This window comes from Leptodactylus fuscus, unplaced genomic scaffold (genome assembly GCF_031893055.1).
Source record: "Leptodactylus fuscus isolate aLepFus1 unplaced genomic scaffold, aLepFus1.hap2 HAP2_SCAFFOLD_123, whole genome shotgun sequence".
NCBI classification, from domain to species: domain Eukaryota; kingdom Metazoa; phylum Chordata; class Amphibia; order Anura; family Leptodactylidae; genus Leptodactylus; species Leptodactylus fuscus.
The window spans coordinates 198600-211608 of NW_027440066.1; the positions used below are offsets into that span (position 1 = coordinate 198600).

The window sequence follows — 13009 nt, forward strand, 5'->3', positions numbered from 1 at the left end:
AAAAGCAGAAATTTTTTACCAACTTCTTCTTCTTTTAACAGAGATACGTTCAGGCGCCAAATTCCTCTGCCCTTCTGCGGTATGTTGGCGGGAATCTCTACAGTCAGCATCCTGTGATCAGAAAAGGGTACATCCTCCAAAAACATATCAATCAGGCACAGTGCATTAGGTACGAGAAAAAAATCAATGCGAGATTTATACTTTCTGTTGCTCCATGTATATCCCGGATCATGCCCCTTCAGGGACCTCCAAACATCTTTTAGGTCACAATCGGATATTATGTTTTCTAGTTCTCGCCTGGAGCGATCATACCTTGGATTTTCAGCACCTCCTTCTCGATTTTCGGCCAGACGGATGCAATTGAAGTCACCTCCTATCACAGTAAGGAAAGGCCCAGGTATGTAATGTTTCAGGATGTGTAATATCTCAGCTCTTTCTTCCGCACCTGTAGGTGCATAGAAATTGATAAGACGTACAGTGACGTTCCTCACTTTCGCCGTTACCAGCAAGATTCTCCCGGATACTATCTCCTGGAAGGAAATCAACTCATGTTCTGGACTCCCCGCAAGTACTGCGATTCCGGAATTTTTATTCGAGTCGTCACCCGACCAAATGGAAAATCCTGTTGCCCATTCTGAGCGTAAAGAAGCATAATTAATTTCATGTTTCAAACCACATTCTTGTAAAAAATAAAAATCAGCGACGTTATGTTTACAGAAGTCAAAAAAAGCGGCCCTTTTGTAAGTGCCCTTTATTCCCCTTACATTAAGGGATTTTATAATTATTGCAGCCATACCCTCTCTTTAAGTCGGGTCGATGTCCGAAACATTTTGGCTTCCCCGTTCCGAGTCGGATGTGGCTACATCTATGCCAATCAGACGCGCCCCCAATGGCGTTGGTTCCACCATTCTTCGCAACCCTTCAATCCGCTGCCTTTTCACGCCCTGCAGGTTTTCAGGCTGAACCGTGGCTTCCACCACATCCTCCAGGTCAGAGCCTTCCTCCAGAGATCCCTCCCCAGATTCTGGCCCTATACCCGTTAGAAGGGTTTCTTCCACGATTTGCACAGTTTGCACGGTTTGCGCAGTTTGTGCTGCATACACATCAGGTTCATCTGCCCAGACTGATATATGTGGGTCACCTCCTATCTCCATTTGTAACTCAGGGAGAGGGAAAACATCAGTTACCTGCATCCCAGAAGCCTTCGGTTCTTCAACAATCGGGAATAATGGGCTGGGCGTCGCCCTGCTTGTGCCTCTGCCAGAGGCTACTTCGGGTGTGGCTCTCTTTGTTGCGGGTCTAGGCATCAAGATTTCAGCTTTGTCTTTACCTTTTCCTCCTGGAAATGCAGTTTCTGTCTGGGGCGCACTTCTTGTAGCCACAATCCGCTCACCTCCTGGGCCTGGTCCTTTGGCTGCATCTGCATAAGACTTCCCACCTCTTCCGGCCCTGTTTGGGCACTCCCTGTATGTATGGCCAAAACTGAGACATATATGACACAGTACTTCATTTACACAGTTAACTGCTGCATGTCCAGGTTGAAGACACTTCACACATATTTCAGGGTTCTCACATTTCTCTGCTGCATGCCCGAATTGCTGACACCTGTAACAGTACGGTGGCATACCGTTGTAATAAAGCCTTCCGCGCTCTTTCCCAATACGGAAGAAGTTTGGTGGGTGCTTAACCCCTTTATATCCACCTTCATCACATTCTTTAAATTTCTTAACGATGAACCGATATTTTCCTATCCACAGACCTTCTGAGTCAAATATTCCCTCTGCCTTTATAACTTCAGTTACTGTGGACATATAATCTATTACGTCCTCAATGGGGACGTGAGGGTTCATCATTTTAACTGTTATTACAACATCATCGTCATAAAGCTGTGTAAAGGTGAGTCCTTTCAATCTTTTATCCTTTAAATTTGCTTTGACTAGTCTAGCAAAATCATTACAATCTTCCTGCCGCCGGAAGGTTAATACATAGACACCATCATAGCTTTGTAATGCTAGTATTTGTACCTTGTTCACATGGAGGAAGTTTACCAGGATGTCCTGCACGAAGTACCGGAGGGTATACACCTGTTTTGCATTCTCTTCAACACGAATCCGAAAGGAGGTCTTTATTCTAAATTCGCCTGTGGAGGGAGTATAATATTCAGCATTAGAGCAAGAATTCAAAATCTGATTAACAAAATCCATTGTTGCTTGTCCGCACGTATGGGGATCGCCTTCTCAAGATCTGTGAGGATCTTGCCATAAGGCCGAGAAGCGATGGCAAGCGCTCGGCACCTGTTCTGGCGCCCTTCCGTGTTCACTGTGCACCGCTCAAGGTGTGCACCATGCTGCTGCAGCCCTATTTTGGTTTTTTTTTTGTTTTTTTTTCCTTTCCCTTAATGAAGTAGAAATCAATTAGCTTGTGCAGGTTTTCCCTACCTGCCACCAAAAGTGAAAAAAAAGAAAAGAAAAACTTTTGTGCAAGGCAAAGTGACATGTGCAAATGTTATCTTGTGACGCCAGCGGATTTTGCCGAATTTTGCGAATCTGCATAAACCACTCCCACCGTTTGACCACACCCATTCAAGTGTCCGGTCAAGTGCAAGTTCAGAAATAAATTTATGCCCAAAAATTTTAAAAGAATTCAATGCATTTAAAATTGAATAAAATGGCAGCAAATCAGACACTTTGCAGCAGTAATGTCATTTGCAATCAATCAATCAATCAATCAATCAAAGAAAATAATTAATGAAGTACCTTTCAGGTAGAGTCAGTCACAGCATCAGGCCACGTCCAACTGTCAATTTTCTCTTTGCTAGCTTGCCAGGTGCAGCAATCTTCTCTGTTGGTCGGTCAGTCCTCTGTCTCTTTCTTTCAACTGAATTGGAAAGGGGTGCACCGATCCTGGAAGTAATGCAATACCAGGTCAATGCGTGGAGTGGACAGAGCAAGCTCCGATTCCAGCTCCCTGTTCTAAAAATCCATTTAATATATGGTCCCCAGATAGGGGACGTATCAGATATTAAACTGATAAGAACAGATTTTTTTTTTTTTTTTAAGTTGGTTTCCCCCAGAGGGGGAATCTTTTTATTGAATATTTAAAAATTCCATTACAACATCTTTCAATAAATAAACACCAACTTTACACAGAATAAACATAGTTATATTAAAAGAAAGGATCTGATGGCGATAAAATCATATGATAGCACCCCATTCCCTTAAAAACCATTTGCGCAATAAGAGAGGCCGATATTTTTGATCTAAAAGATAATAATTATACATCTCGCTAAAAGACAGTCTAAGAACATCCTCAATAGTTAAAAGTTCTTGTTTGTACACTAAAATGTTCCGCGCCGCCCACAAAGCAAATTTCACTGAGTTAAAAATCTTCCAGGCCATCATGCGATTTGTCCTGTTTGGGCACTCCAGACATCCGTAGATAACCATGTCCTTTGAAAGTCCAGTAATGGAGGTAATTTTGGTTAAAAGGGGCAGAATGCGAGTCCATAACATTGTAGCAAAGCAGCAGGTCCATAAAATATGTTCTGAGTCCTCTTGCCCTCCGCATCCTGCCCTGGGACATTCTGGAGATGTTGTAAGTCCTCTACGGTGCTGGAATGCCCGGCCCGGAAGACATCCGTGGGCGGCGCTCCATGCGATGTCTTTCTGTCGATTAGGAATAAAATTAGCGCTTGTCATTTTCCATATTTTTAAACATTTTTCCTCTCTAAAATTTTTAACTGGGGCACATAAAATTCGAGACTGTAAAACCTGTAAAACTTTCCTGCTATTCCTAAGATCATTTACGCTAAAACTTACTAGATTATAAGAGGACACTATTTTATCTAAAATTTTGTACTGTTCAGGCTGATTAAAAGCATACGGTGCACTTAAAACCAGCTGACGCCACCCGTGCCTCCTCATAAAAAACCCCGTAAAATAACGTAAAAAGTATGCATGATAATGATCTTTAAAGGAAGAATTAAAAACATAGCAGAAATATTTTATATACAGAAAAGTTTTAAAATCTGGCACTCCTTTACCACCCTTTAGTTTGGGTTTTGTCACCACCTCACGGCTTAGTCTCTCCATTCTCGATCCCCAGAAGAAAATAAAAACCGCACGTATAATTTTTTGTAGTTTCTTTTCCGGGGGAGGAAACACCAAACTAAGATACAATAAAATAGGTAAAAGCACCATCTTAATAATTAAAACCTTTCCTTCCAATGATAAGTTTCTCAAATTCCACATACAAATCTTTTGATTTATTTTTTGCGCCACCAGATCCCAACTATAAAAACCGTTATTAATTTCATCAAAGTAGACCCCTAAAATTCGTACCGGGCTCGACTCAGGGACAGGTACTTCATTTAAAACCATATTTCCGATATTTAAAACGCTGCATTTATTAAAATTGACTTTAAAACCTGACGCCTGGCAGAAGTATTCCGTCTGTCTTAAAGACCTTTGCAGCGAAGGGGTGTCCCTACATAAAATTGCCACATCGTCCATATAGCCTAGGACTTTGGCTTCCAAACCCCCCCCACCTGGCAGGGGGACTCCGCGCACCATTTTGTCTTTTCGCAACATGTTTAAAAGTGGCTCGATCGCACAAATAAATAATAACGGGGATAAGGGACACCCCTGTTTCACACCGGATTTTAAAAGCACGCCCTGAGTCTTAAAACCATTGACTAAAATTTTACTTGTACAGTCATGGTAAAATGCTCTCATTGAATTAATAAAAAACCTCGGCATGCCCATTCTCTCTAAAACTTTAAAAAGGTAAAAGTGAGATATTCTATCATAAGCCTTTTCAAAATCGAGAGATAAAACTGCTAGTGTATTTTTTCTGTCTTTTGTGTAACATATCACGTCTTTTAATAAATTTAAAGAATCCCACGAACTCCTCCCGGGGACCCCACATACCTGATTACTATGTATGACTTTTCCAATTACCGTTTTCAGCCTATTCGCACAGAGCTTTGCAAGAATTTTATAATCACAGTTCAGGAGCGTTATAGGACGCCAATTTTTGATTTCGTTCTTGTTTCCTTTTTTGAAGAGTAGCGACACTATCCCTTTCCTCCAGGACCCCGGGAGGATTTTCTGCGTAAAAACTTCAGAGAATAATTTAAACAGGTCATCCTTTAAAATTCCATAAAAAGTAACGTAAAATTCTATGGGCATGCCGTCTGAGCCCGGTACTTTCCCTTTTTTAAAACTTCGGATAGTATCTAAAATCTCACTTTCCACAATATCCTGTTTTAAAAAAGTTTTGGAGATAGGGTCTAAAAATAAATCAATTTCTTTTAAAGTATCTTCTAAAAAATTAAAATCCACCTGCTTTTCATTAAAAAGATCCACATAAAAATCGTATGTCTTTTGTAACATACCCTGGATCCCTGTTTCGCCCTCCAACTCCTCCATCTGTGAACGTTTATTATTGATTTTTTTAAAAAAATATCTAGAACAGGTTTCGTTTTCATCCAAGTGCTGTACCTTGGATCTAAAAATAATTTCCTTACCCTTTTTTTCTAGGCACTTTGCAATTTCTGCTTTCACCTCATATATTTCTTTATCTACACGGATTCCATGGTTTTTGAATTTAATAAGAGTCTGCAAACGGGTATTTAAAATTTTATAAAACTCACGTTTTTCTTTTGCCTTCCTTTTCCCCACCTGTACGAAAAAATTTTTTATCCGCACTTTCATTGATTCCCACCATTGGATTATGGAGCCTGTCACGGGTCTTCCCCGTCTGCACCTCTTATAAAAGACAATAAAATCAGATAAAACCTGTGGATCTGATAAAAGGGAGATGTTTAACTTCCATGTACCTTTAACAGTATTCATAGGACCTTCAGCTTTAATTTTAAAACATAAAACCTTATGATCCGATAAAACGTTATTAAAAGGCTGGCAATAAAATGGCTCTAGAGAATAAGAACAGAATATAAAATCAATGCGCGATTTGCAGTTAGAATTACCCCATGTCATACCGGCTTCCTCAGGTTCGTTGGGATTGCATTTTTTATAGACATCCTGTAAATTAAAATCAATAAGAACATTTTTTAAAAGCCCCGAGCTTTTATCATAATTCACTGAGGATGCCCTAGAGAGTCTACGTTCACCTTTTAAAATGCAATTAAAATCACCTGCTATAACTAAAGGAGCCGAATTATCAATAAATAACGGTAAAATTTCTAACATTTCTATCCTCTTTTTCCTATCCGTAGAACCATAAAAATTTAAAAACTGCCATTTTTGCCCATTAATACGTACTTTCACCAATAAAATTCTGCCAGGTAAAATTTCATTAATATCATCAATTAAAACATCCCCCTTAAAAAGAATCGCCACTCCACCTGAACTTGGTTCATTGGAACCTGACCACACAGAAGGTCCATACGTCCAATCCTTCTTGTATTTTTCGTAGTTCGCTTGGTGCGGTATACAGCACTCCTGTAAAAAGAAGACTGTGGCCAACAAAGTAGATAAAAAATCTAAAACCGTCACTCTTCGCCTCTTTGAGTGGATGCTCCTCACGTTAAAAGAGGCGCCTTGTAATTCAGCCATTATTTTTTATAAAAGAAGAATTTTTTCAAAGTAGAGTATCATCCTCAGGGTGCTTCAAAGGGATTCTTCACCCCCAGAGCCCCCCTCAATTTCCACTTCGCTCCACTCGGAGCGGACTGTCTCAAGCGTGCTCAGAGAGGAGACGGGGGACCCTGGCGAGGCGACATTCGCCCCCCTCTCCAGCAGACCCCCCACCAAACCAGAGGCACTGTATGGTTCAAGATAAATATTAGAGCTATCAACGTTAATAAGGTTCCCTTCCGGGAGTAAAGCTGGGTCGGTTTCCGGAACAGTGAGTAGTTCGTCGTCGGGAGCGTCTCCCCCCGGCTCCAGGACTGGAGGGGGATGGAGGGCTTCCCTACCAACGATTTGGACCGCATCAGGGGGTTGCGCTGGGACTCGCTCCACATATGCAGAGGAGACACCCGGCTGTTCCCCAACTACTGCACCTGCATATGAAACGCCCACTTTTTTCCTTACGGAGCCACCTGGGTCCCCGCTCTGAGAACCTACCACTTTGGCAGAAACCTTTCTTGCAGGGGGGTCAGCCTCATCCGGAGTCTCCTCCTCAGAAGCTTCCCCCTCCTGCTGCTCACCACTTCTCCTCCTTTGCCTCTTTTTCTTTTTTTTCCGCTCTCGGGGTCCGCTGGTGTCCATACCGTCTGATTCACGGCTGGAGCCCTGCTCTCCACCCATCTCCTCCCTTACAGTCTGGGATCTGGTCACCTGCGCAGCACTATGACCTGGGAGCCCTGAGGGCCTTACCTCCTCACGCCGCACTTCACCCGGACCTTCAATCTCAGGCACTTGATCCTCCGGACGATCTCCAGGTTCCGGGATGTCACTCAGAAGACCTCTGCAGATCTCCTCGTTCTCCGCCACCTTTCCGGCTTCCCTTACAGGACAGTCACGATATAAATGAGTGGTTAAAAAGCAATAACTACATCTTTTGCCCATAGTGCACTCATCTTGCTCATGATCCTGACTTCCGCATTTTCTGCACTTACTGTGGCAAAATTCTTTGTAATGTCCATAGTGCCTACAAATGCGGCAATAGGGAGGCATGCCTGTGTAGAAAAAGTCCCCCACAAAGTCCCCAAACTTGAATCTGGCTGGGGGGATTTCAAAACCAGCTGGGTGTAGTATATTTCTCCTGCAGGCTACTTGGAACCTCCATTTAGAGGTCCAGACACCCTCGTCATTCAAGATCCGGTTTAAAAACTTCACTTTGGGGAAAAATTTTTCTAAATAAGTTGTAATTTCCAGTTGTCTGGCTAAAGGACAGTACATCTTTACAACAATGTTTTTGACCAATTCTAGCTCATGTCCAAAAATAACCATATGTGCCAGTCTTGGATCATCATCTGCAACAACAAGCAGCTTAGAGAGGACAGATCTATGAATACCTTCTCCTGTAAAGGTTACATCGTAGATGCCAGATTTCGGATAATCTTGAATCGCCAAAATTTCATGCTTCATCACGTTGAACACGTCTTTTAGGATCGTCTGCACCAAGATCTTCATGGTGAAGGAGGGTCTCCGCACTTCCGCCACGCAGAATCGTACTGTATTCGCCACCCGGGCAAAAGCCGGGATCTTATCCGGACCCAGTTCCTGATCCATCGTATTGGCAGTAGCGATCTGTATCTAGGGACACAAATCGATCACGCTTCCTCCTGTCAGGCTGCCGCCCTCCAGGAGTCGATCGCGACTCGTTATTGGGGGCTAAGCCCCCCTCCAATAGCAGCAAGCAGGGCCCACAAGATTCACAAGAAATTAGAACCTGTGGGACACCTGCAAGGCCGAAGGGGGGGTACCCCAATACCTCACTTGGTACGACTAGACAAGTTAGACCTGCACTTGGTCGTAGCCATAAGGCCGAGAAGCGATGGCAAGCGCTCGGCACCTGTTCTGGCGCCCTTCCGTGTTCACTGTGCACCGCTCAAGGTGTGCACCATGCTGCTGCAGCCCTATTTTGGTTTTTTTTTTGTTTTTTTTTCCTTTCCCTTAATGAAGTAGAAATCAATTAGCTTGTGCAGGTTTTCCCTACCTGCCACCAAAAGTGAAAAAAAAGAAAAGAAAAACTTTTGTGCAAGGCAAAGTGACATGTGCAAATGTTATCTTGTGACGCCAGCGGATTTTGCCGAATTTTGCGAATCTGCATAAACCACTCCCACCGTTTGACCACACCCATTCAAGTGTCCGGTCAAGTGCAAGTTCAGAAATAAATTTATGCCCAAAAATTTTAAAAGAATTCAATGCATTTAAAATTGAATAAAATGGCAGCAAATCAGACACTTTGCAGCAGTAATGTCATTTGCAATCAATCAATCAATCAATCAATCAAAGAAAATAATTAATGAAGTACCTTTCAGGTAGAGTCAGTCACAGCATCAGGCCACGTCCAACTGTCAATTTTCTCTTTGCTAGCTTGCCAGGTGCAGCAATCTTCTCTGTTGGTCGGTCAGTCCTCTGTCTCTTTCTTTCAACTGAATTGGAAAGGGGTGCACCGATCCTGGAAGTAATGCAATACCAGGTCAATGCGTGGAGTGGACAGAGCAAGCTCCGATTCCAGCTCCCTGTTCTAAAAATCCATTTAATATATGGTCCCCAGATAGGGGACGTATCAGATATTAAACTGATAAGAACAGATACTACACTTGATCTTAGCCATAAGGCCGAGAAGCGATGGCAAGCGCTCGGCACCTGTTCTGGCGCCCTTCCGTGTTCACTGTGCACCGCTCAAGGTGTGCACCATGCTGCTGCAGCCCTATTTTGGTTTTTTTTTTGTTTTTTTTTCCTTTCCCTTAATGAAGTAGAAATCAATTAGCTTGTGCAGGTTTTCCCTACCTGCCACCAAAAGTGAAAAAAAAGAAAAGAAAAACTTTTGTGCAAGGCAAAGTGACATGTGCAAATGTTATCTTGTGACGCCAGCGGATTTTGCCGAATTTTGCGAATCTGCATAAACCACTCCCACCGTTTGACCACACCCATTCAAGTGTCCGGTCAAGTGCAAGTTCAGAAATAAATTTATGCCCAAAAATTTTAAAAGAATTCAATGCATTTAAAATTGAATAAAATGGCAGCAAATCAGACACTTTGCAGCAGTAATGTCATTTGCAATCAATCAATCAATCAATCAATCAAAGAAAATAATTAATGAAGTACCTTTCAGGTAGAGTCAGTCACAGCATCAGGCCACGTCCAACTGTCAATTTTCTCTTTGCTAGCTTGCCAGGTGCAGCAATCTTCTCTGTTGGTCGGTCAGTCCTCTGTCTCTTTCTTTCAACTGAATTGGAAAGGGGTGCACCGATCCTGGAAGTAATGCAATACCAGGTCAATGCGTGGAGTGGACAGAGCAAGCTCCGATTCCAGCTCCCTGTTCTAAAAATCCATTTAATATATGGTCCCCAGATAGGGGACGTATCAGATATTAAACTGATAAGAACAGATACTACACTTGATCTTAGCCATAAGGCCGAGAAGCGATGGCAAGCGCTCGGCACCTGTTCTGGCGCCCTTCCGTGTTCACTGTGCACCGCTCAAGGTGTGCACCATGCTGCTGCAGCCCTATTTTGGTTTTTTTTTTGTTTTTTTTTCCTTTCCCTTAATGAAGTAGAAATCAATTAGCTTGTGCAGGTTTTCCCTACCTGCCACCAAAAGTGAAAAAAAAGAAAAGAAAAACTTTTGTGCAAGGCAAAGTGACATGTGCAAATGTTATCTTGTGACGCCAGCGGATTTTGCCGAATTTTGCGAATCTGCATAAACCACTCCCACCGTTTGACCACACCCATTCAAGTGTCCGGTCAAGTGCAAGTTCAGAAATAAATTTATGCCCAAAAATTTTAAAAGAATTCAATGCATTTAAAATTGAATAAAATGGCAGCAAATCAGACACTTTGCAGCAGTAATGTCATTTGCAATCAATCAATCAATCAATCAATCAAAGAAAATAATTAATGAAGTACCTTTCAGGTAGAGTCAGTCACAGCATCAGGCCACGTCCAACTGTCAATTTTCTCTTTGCTAGCTTGCCAGGTGCAGCAATCTTCTCTGTTGGTCGGTCAGTCCTCTGTCTCTTTCTTTCAACTGAATTGGAAAGGGGTGCACCGATCCTGGAAGTAATGCAATACCAGGTCAATGCGTGGAGTGGACAGAGCAAGCTCCGATTCCAGCTCCCTGTTCTAAAAATCCATTTAATATATGGTCCCCAGATAGGGGACGTATCAGATATTAAACTGATAAGAACAGATACTACACTTGATCTTAGCCATAAGGCCGAGAAGCGATGGCAAGCGCTCGGCACCTGTTCTGGCGCCCTTCCGTGTTCACTGTGCACCGCTCAAGGTGTGCACCATGCTGCTGCAGCCCTATTTTGGTTTTTTTTTTGTTTTTTTTTCCTTTCCCTTAATGAAGTAGAAATCAATTAGCTTGTGCAGGTTTTCCCTACCTGCCACCAAAAGTGAAAAAAAAGAAAAGAAAAACTTTTGTGCAAGGCAAAGTGACATGTGCAAATGTTATCTTGTGACGCCAGCGGATTTTGCCGAATTTTGCGAATCTGCATAAACCACTCCCACCGTTTGACCACACCCATTCAAGTGTCCGGTCAAGTGCAAGTTCAGAAATAAATTTATGCCCAAAAATTTTAAAAGAATTCAATGCATTTAAAATTGAATAAAATGGCAGCAAATCAGACACTTTGCAGCAGTAATGTCATTTGCAATCAATCAATCAATCAATCAATCAAAGAAAATAATTAATGAAGTACCTTTCAGGTAGAGTCAGTCACAGCATCAGGCCACGTCCAACTGTCAATTTTCTCTTTGCTAGCTTGCCAGGTGCAGCAATCTTCTCTGTTGGTCGGTCAGTCCTCTGTCTCTTTCTTTCAACTGAATTGGAAAGGGGTGCACCGATCCTGGAAGTAATGCAATACCAGGTCAATGCGTGGAGTGGACAGAGCAAGCTCCGATTCCAGCTCCCTGTTCTAAAAATCCATTTAATATATGGTCCCCAGATAGGGGACGTATCAGATATTAAACTGATAAGAACAGATACTACACTTGATCTTAGCCATAAGGCCGAGAAGCGATGGCAAGCGCTCGGCACCTGTTCTGGCGCCCTTCCGTGTTCACTGTGCACCGCTCAAGGTGTGCACCATGCTGCTGCAGCCCTATTTTGGTTTTTTTTTTGTTTTTTTTTCCTTTCCCTTAATGAAGTAGAAATCAATTAGCTTGTGCAGGTTTTCCCTACCTGCCACCAAAAGTGAAAAAAAAGAAAAGAAAAACTTTTGTGCAAGGCAAAGTGACATGTGCAAATGTTATCTTGTGACGCCAGCGGATTTTGCCGAATTTTGCGAATCTGCATAAACCACTCCCACCGTTTGACCACACCCATTCAAGTGTCCGGTCAAGTGCAAGTTCAGAAATAAATTTATGCCCAAAAATTTTAAAAGAATTCAATGCATTTAAAATTGAATAAAATGGCAGCAAATCAGACACTTTGCAGCAGTAATGTCATTTGCAATCAATCAATCAATCAATCAATCAAAGAAAATAATTAATGAAGTACCTTTCAGGTAGAGTCAGTCACAGCATCAGGCCACGTCCAACTGTCAATTTTCTCTTTGCTAGCTTGCCAGGTGCAGCAATCTTCTCTGTTGGTCGGTCAGTCCTCTGTCTCTTTCTTTCAACTGAATTGGAAAGGGGTGCACCGATCCTGGAAGTAATGCAATACCAGGTCAATGCGTGGAGTGGACAGAGCAAGCTCCGATTCCAGCTCCCTGTTCTAAAAATCCATTTAATATATGGTCCCCAGATAGGGGACGTATCAGATATTAAACTGATAAGAACAGATTTTTTTGATTTACTAGCCACTAAGGGCCATTTTTTATTAAACATAACAAAATAACAATGAAAAAACACTATTTCTCAATTTTCCATATTACTACACATACAACACACAAATGAACAACAACAAAAAACATCTGTACATCTCACAGTTTTTCACAATGTTTAACAGTATTTTACCATTTTTTCCATTTCTTTCTCCCTTAGTTCTTTTATTTCTTGTATTTTATCATACAGTTCTCTATTTTTCCTATATTTACCATTTTCATACGTTGGGGATATTGGCGCAGGGCATCCTCCCTCCAGGGCCATCATAAATAACACATCCATTTCATCCTCATTTAAAGTACGTTTTTCTAACACATCTCTAGCATAACGATCACTTATGTATTTCTCAAAAAATTTGTAATGACCTTCATGGAAAGATTTAACTACTACATACCTACAGTGTCCATAATTACCCATACCCTTCTTTAACTTACTTGCTTCTCCTACCCATTTTTTTGTAAATACCTTCTCTCTAGGCTCCATACAACTAACTTCTCTTTTTTCCCTCACCTTCACTACCCTTATTCTATCTTTCCC

General features: G+C 42.0%; 4 non-coding genes and 2 pseudogenes across 4 annotated transcripts; all 6 read right to left on the reverse strand.

The window, feature by feature from the left end:
* Positions 1 to 2887: 2887 nt before the first annotated feature.
* Positions 2888 to 3063, reverse strand: LOC142186915 (U2 spliceosomal RNA; annotated as a pseudogene).
* A 6014-nt stretch (positions 3064 to 9077) lies between these two features.
* LOC142186867 (U2 spliceosomal RNA) lies at positions 9078 to 9268 on the reverse strand. Its single transcript, XR_012712364.1, has one exon. It is a non-coding gene; the product is annotated as a U2 spliceosomal RNA (small nuclear RNA).
* Positions 9269 to 9877: 609 nt separating this feature from the next.
* Positions 9878 to 10068, reverse strand: LOC142186868 (U2 spliceosomal RNA). Its single transcript, XR_012712365.1, has one exon. It is a non-coding gene; the product is annotated as a U2 spliceosomal RNA (small nuclear RNA).
* Positions 10069 to 10677: 609 nt separating this feature from the next.
* LOC142186869 (U2 spliceosomal RNA) lies at positions 10678 to 10868 on the reverse strand. Its single transcript, XR_012712366.1, has one exon. It is a non-coding gene; the product is annotated as a U2 spliceosomal RNA (small nuclear RNA).
* A 609-nt stretch (positions 10869 to 11477) lies between these two features.
* On the reverse strand, positions 11478 to 11668 carry LOC142186870 (U2 spliceosomal RNA). The gene has a single exon (XR_012712367.1). It is a non-coding gene; the product is annotated as a U2 spliceosomal RNA (small nuclear RNA).
* A 609-nt stretch (positions 11669 to 12277) lies between these two features.
* LOC142186895 (U2 spliceosomal RNA) lies at positions 12278 to 12489 on the reverse strand (annotated as a pseudogene).
* Between the last annotated feature and the right edge of the window lie 520 nt (positions 12490 to 13009).